Source organism: Austrofundulus limnaeus, unplaced genomic scaffold (genome assembly GCF_001266775.1).
Source record: "Austrofundulus limnaeus strain Quisiro unplaced genomic scaffold, Austrofundulus_limnaeus-1.0 Scaffold243, whole genome shotgun sequence".
NCBI classification, from domain to species: Eukaryota; Metazoa; Chordata; class Actinopteri; order Cyprinodontiformes; family Rivulidae; genus Austrofundulus; species Austrofundulus limnaeus.
In genome coordinates, this window is record NW_013952645.1 from 750,991 (window position 1) to 757,499 (window position 6,509).

General features: G+C 40.9%; 1 protein-coding gene and 1 long non-coding RNA gene across 4 annotated transcripts in view; one reads left to right on the forward strand and one right to left on the reverse strand.

Annotated features, from left to right (window-relative positions):
- LOC106525831 (echinoderm microtubule-associated protein-like 6) overlaps positions 1 to 6,509 on the forward strand; it is an 88,704-nt gene that overhangs the window by 28,475 nt on the left and 53,720 nt on the right. The gene's annotated exons all lie outside the window — the stretch shown is intronic.
- On the reverse strand, positions 1,081 to 3,499 carry LOC106525832 (uncharacterized). 2 transcript variants are annotated; one of them, XR_001311180.1, is made up of 3 exons: positions 3,251 to 3,499; positions 3,082 to 3,138; positions 1,081 to 1,475 (listed from the first exon to the last, which is right to left on the reverse strand). It is a non-coding gene; the product is annotated as an uncharacterized LOC106525832 (long non-coding RNA). The 2 variants fall into 2 exon arrangements; XR_001311179.1 differs by having other exon boundaries at positions 3,082 to 3,499.

The following is a 6,509-nucleotide window of genomic DNA, read 5'->3' on the forward strand; positions in this document are numbered from 1 at the left end:
TTCTGAGTGTTTTATGTGCTGCAGAACAGGAACCTGCTGTAAAACAGCAATTATGCTGAGTCAGGCTTGATTTTTAATAATCTTTGCCTGTTAAATAAATAAATCTAATCTAATCTAATCTAAAGTTAAATAAATAAATGAAAGTTACTTTTGTTGGCAGCACACTTGTAATTTTGGCAGGTGTTCGGCCTGTAACTTGATTTGTCTGCGTGAAAATAAAAATTTCAATCGCAGCTGATTTAAAAAATGTTTGAATAGTTTCTGTGTGATTTAGTCTTAAGCATCTTTTTTTGTGAATCAAAACCTGTCATAGAAAAAACCTTAATAGTAGATGAAGGATATGACAACAATAACGGATGAATAGAAAATGGGAAAAAAACTGAATAAGACAATGATTGCCAAGGAAGCAAAAAATTGAAAAAGAAGAAAAGCATAAAATAGTAAGAAATCAGCAATAAAACATTAAAAAATAAGAACATTTTAAAATGACACTAACAGAAAAAGAATACAATGACATTGAAGAAAACAAGGACTACCGTTGGTTCTGTCTTCATCTTTCCTTCCTCAATAAAATAACTTATTGCAGTCAGTTCTGGTTGAAGAGTTCTGGACTTCATGTTAGGGGCATAAAGCTGAAGACGAGCGACCTGCAGACTCATCACCATCATGACTAAACAGCTCTAAACCTGCCCGCTCATACAGAGCTGCTCATGCAGAGATGAGGCTGAGCAGCAGCCACGCCTCCGGCTCTCTGAGTGTTTCTGAAGCTGCATCGCTCTAACAGACTGAAGTGATGAAGATGGAACCAGCGCCTTCATTGTTCGCCTGGTTTATGGCTCACCGTGCAGTGATGCGTTCACTGTCAGGAAAAAGATGCTGCTGGCTGTGTTACTGCTGCACGAACAAATATTTATTTGCACTCATTAGCACTGGTTTTGTCATCCCTCGGGAAGCTGTCTTGCCTAATTGCCATTTTCTCAATTTATCTTACAGTTTGGTTGTGTCTTTACTCATTTTAGCACCAAGTTTTGCACATTTTTTTAAAAACTGAATTATTTTCTATGGTGTTTATGAACACAATCTCAAGGCTCAGTCATGAAGAGAAGGGTGTCAAATATGGGGAATGTCAGTGTTTTAGCAGATGTCGTGGTTCTTTTGATGTGTTCAAACTATGACTTTCAGGATACTCTTACAGTTCACAGCTGAGAGTGAGGAGGCTGGGTTAATGTCCAGTGCAAGAAGCAGCAGGAATACACATTCTGGGTTGGAGAGGAGGTTTTTACTCAAGTGGAGGAGTTCAAATATCTTGGGGTTGCTCCTGGGGACGATTAGCATCTTGTTTTGTAGTCAAGTTTTGCCTTTTTGTACTTGCTTTATCCCATTCTGTTGGTTTGCATTTGTTGTTTGCATCTGTTTGTGAAGAGGTTGTCCTTCTGTTCCGTGGTACGCCTATGTTGTCCCATGGTTCAAAAGTACTGTAATACAAATGAAAAAAAAATACTGAAATAAAATATAGGCATTGCACCAGGGAACACAGGTACTGTATAGGTAGGTTTCCTGTAGCACCTATGTTCACTGGTACCTATGTTCACTGGTACCTATGTATGGAAATTATACACTTAACAAAAAAGTGTGAAACAACTGAAAATATGTCTTATATTCTATGTTCTTCAAAGTAGCCACATTTTGCTTTGATTACTGCTTTGCACACTCTTGGCATTCTCTTGATGGGCTTCAAGAGGTAGTCACCTGAAATGGTCTTCTAGTGTTGTAGTACTTGAAACCGGTCTTGGTCTTAAGACTGGTCTCAAGACCATTTTTTGATGGTCTTGGTCTCGTCTCGGACTTGACAGCATTTGTACTTGGTCTTGTCTTGGTCTCGGACATTGAGGACTCGGAATTTTATTTCAAGACCAGTCAAGACCACAACTGTGGAAATATCACTAAATAGCCAGATTATTGTCCAATTTATTAGTTAACATTCTTGCTTTCATTTGATTTAAAATGTAGCTAAAGATTCAAATCCAAACCTGACTCATTGTTATTTATGTATTTTTGTTACCGGCTTTCACCCATCTGCACCCACCGTCACGCAGCACTCCAGGAAAGTAAGCAGTGGTTCTCTGGGAGCGGTAAAGGATGTCTTCAAAATTTTAAGTAAAAAATTTGGCTACATTGTTCACAAATAATATCATTAACCAGGATCACAACCAGGAGAAATCATACAGCAACTTGTACATTCAGCAGTGCTTCACTTTCAGTGACGGTGGGGACAACGTTCAGCTTTTACCATCACTAACGTAACAATCTGCCTCTGTAGCAAAATTCTTTCCTCTGCCCTCACACAAAGATTTTGTCAATATTAGCTCTATATATGAAGTTAGCTAAAGTGGGGGGGGGGGGGGGTATTTAGCCAGCACCAGTTGTTCAAGTTCTCCCACTTAAAAAGATGAGAGAAGCCTGTGATTGACATCATAGTTAGAACTCAACTATGAGAGACAAAATACATTTCCCCCACTGTACATGTGTACAGAATACTCCATCTTTTAGGACACATATTTTTTCGTCTGGTCTTGGTCTTGTCTCAGTCTCGTCCTCCCTCGGTCTTGGTCTCGACTTGGTCCAAACCCCAAAAGTCTTGGTCTTGTCTCAGTCTTGAGACACTGTGGTCTTGGCCTTGACTTGGTCTCGGGTTAGGTGGTCTTGAGTACAACACTATGGTCTTCCAACAGTCTTGGAGTTCCCAGAGATGCTTAGCACTTGTAGGCACTTTTGCCTTCACTCTGTGGTCCAGCTCACCCCAAACTATCTGGATTGGGTTCAGGTCCGGTGACTGTAGAGGAGGTCATCTGGTGCAGCTAGATGACCTGGCTACTTTGAAGAATCTAGCAGTGAACTGCGGTGAGGTTCATGGATGGTGAGGCACTCAGTTCATCAGAATCAGATTTACAAATACAGAACAACTTATTCACCATATGACTGGCAGAAGTTAATGAGTTGTTTCATATCTCATTTCAGTGTTCTTTATACAAACTGCAGCTCATTTGATGCACATTTCATTAAAACAAAGTTATGTCCTACCTTTACTTACAACTTCAGCCCATGAACCACTCGCAATATCCCATCTGAGTGCAGATACTGTCACAAGTAGAAAAATGGCAGGTGAAAAAAGTGTCTCTCGGGACCTCCACACAGTGTCCAACTGCTTCAGAAGAGTTTTAGTCTCAGCTGTGGTGTGGCTCTTATTTACCTGCTGCTTCCAAGTCCAGTTTAGAAAATAGTTTGAGCTTTAAAATATAGAATCCTGCATTCAAAAAGTCAGGTTTGGCAAAAGAGGAAACAAATGTACAGTATCTCTACAGCACTTTACTTTTTACTTTATAAACTGAAACTACAAAACAGGTACCAAAAACACTTGCTAACTGTAACTTTTTGTTGCTTCTTCTGCAGCTAACCTCTGCTGCAGCTCATGCATTCTCTGAGCTCACAAATGCCCCCTACTGAGGCTCGCCTCCCCTTGTGTCATTTCTCAGTCATTTCAGCTCACAGAACACGTTACACAAATACATATTTATATAATGAACATCAGATAAACTGTGGAATGTCAGGTGTACATAAAAAACAGAAACATTTTACTGGCGACATATAGAGACATTTTCTGCTCTCAATACATAACATACAGGAGGGATTGTGCAATCCAAGTGGAGATGGAGGGTGGTTGGAAGGACTGTGCAATTTGGAGGCGGAACTTGATGAGCCTCCCTTAGTCGGTAGTATTCAAGAACATACACTCACACCGGCCACTTTATTAGGTACACCTTACTAGTACTGGGTTGGATGCCCTTTTGCCTTCAGAAATGCCTAAATCCTTCGTGGCATAGATTCAACAAGGTGCTGGAAGCATTCCTCAGAGAGTCTGGTTCATATTGGCATGATGGCATCACACAGTTGCTGCAGATTTGTCGGCTGCACATCCATGATGTGAATCTCCTGTTCCACCACATCTCAAAGGTGTTCTATTGGATTGAGATCTGGTGACTGTGGAGCCATTCCAGTACAGTGAACTCATTGTTGTGTTCAAGAAACCAGTCTGAGATGATTCACGCTTTATGACATGGTGCGTTATCCTGCTGGAAGCAGCCATCAGAAGATGGGTACACTGTGGTCATAAAGGGATGGACATGATCAGAAGATGGTACACTGTGGTCATAAAGTGATGGACATGGTCAGCAACAATACTCAGGTAAGCTGTGGTGTTGACACAATGCTCAATTGGTACTAATGGGCCCAAAGTGTGTCAGGAAAATATCTCCCACGCCACTGCACCACCACCACCAGCCTGAACCGTTGATACAAGGCAGGATGGATCCATGCTTTCATGTCGTTGATGGCAAATTCTGACCCTACCATCTGAATGTCGCAGCAGAAATCGAGACTCATCAGACCAGGCAACGTTTTTCCCAATCTTCTATTGTCCTGTTCTTAGCTGACAGGTGTGGCACCCGGTGTGGTCTTCTGCTGCTGTAGCCCATCCTCCTCAAGTTTGACATGTTTTCATTCAGAGATGATCTTCTGCAGACCTTGGTTGTAACGAGTGGTTATTTGAGTTACTGTTGCTGTTCTATCAGCTCCAACCAGTCTGGCCATTCTCCTCTGACCTCTGGCATCAACAAGGCTTTTGCACCCACAGACCTGCTTCTCACTGGATATTTTCTCTTTTTCAGACCATTCTCTGTAAACCCTAGAGATGGTTGTGGGTGAAAACCCCAGTAGATCAGCAGTTTCTGAAATACTAGGTCCAGCCCGTCTGGCACCAACAACCACGTCACGTTCAAAGTCACTTAAATCATCTTTCTTCCCCATTCTGATGCTCAGTTTGAACTGCAGCAGATCATGTTGAACTTGTCTACATGCCTAAATGAATTGAGTTGTTGCCATGTGATTGGCTGATTCAACATTTGTGTTAATGAGCAGTTGGACAGGTGGACCTAATAAAGTGGCCGGTGAGTGTAGGTACTGGTGAACATAAGTACTCAGGAACATAGGTCCCGGGGAACTTGGAAACTGGTGAACATGGGTACTGGGGAACCTAAGCCGTTAAGAACATCAGTCCAGGGAAACAAAAATACTTGGGATCATAAGTTCTGGGGAATATTCAGTGGGGAACATAGGTATTGATGGACATGGGTACCTGGGAACATAAATACTTAGGAACATAGATCTTGACTTGGGTACTGATGAACATGGGGTCTGGGGAGCAAAAGTACTCGAGAACATAAGTCCTGAAGAACATAGGTACATGGGAACCTCAGGAACATTGAGGAATATGGGTACTGAGAAACACAGGTCCTGAGGAACACAGGTCCTGAGGAACATAGGTGCATTCCTGCTCCTGTTTACATTTCTTTCAATAGTTTAGACCTTTGTTGTTACGTTGCTCATGCTGTATCCCAGTGTTTTTATTTCCTTTTTTTGTCATTTTGTAGTGTTTGTTTTGTTCTGTAGATTTATCTTTTCGGGCTTGTTTTGCATTGCTGTCTTGTGTGGATGAGAAACTGCAGTTTTTCTTGAGTTTGTGTATCGTACAAGCGATGAGGAGTGTTTGACCTTAAGCTTTTAATCACACATTGACAGTGACAATTTTTAGCACATCGTATAGTTAGAACAACTACAGAACTCATCAAATAACATGTTACATTTACCTTATTATTAAGTAGAAGTTTGGTTGAAGTTTACTGTTTGTAACTCAGAGTAACTCCACAAAATCTCACAAGAACTGATGAGAAAAACAAGATTTTATTCCCAGGTTCCTCCATTATTTCAAACACTTGCCCTCTTTTATCTAACAGGCTTTAACAGTAGCAGCGGGCTGCACAGGCCTGGTGGCTTTGTGCCTTCACAGCTCAGTGGTCTTCATTAAGACGATGAGTAAGAAATTATCTGTTCAGCATCCCACTGTCAATTTGCCTTGCAGCCGTGAATGTTCCCACGGTCTGCTGGCAGTCCCTCTTGCACACAGATTCATCAGACAAACCTCTCAGTCTGCTCTGTCACTCTTCACTGCAGTTCTTAAACGGATGGAAACTTAATTAGGACTATCACTGTGTGAGCAAAGAAAACACAACAGAGAATAAAACAGAGAAGAAGGTTTTTTTATTTTTGAGAAAAAAATCTTCATCTTATTTTTAGTGTTCAGACTTTTCACTCATCTCTCCTGCAGGCGTTTGGATCAATGTGAAAACCCATATTTGATTTCCACAGGCTGGAAACAAAAAGAGGTTTAGCTCCACGCTGTTAGAAAATGTGATCATGTCAAACAGCATTTGTTGAAATTCCACAGCTGAACAGCTCACTGACTAATTTCCCTAAAAGCCACAATCAGAATTACTGCTGATGAAGCGGAGCTGCTATTCTTTTTTTTTTTTTTTTTTTTTTTTTTTTTTTTTTTTTTTTAAAATGTATTTTTATTCGGTTTTAACAACAAAATACAAAATGACCAAAGGTATATG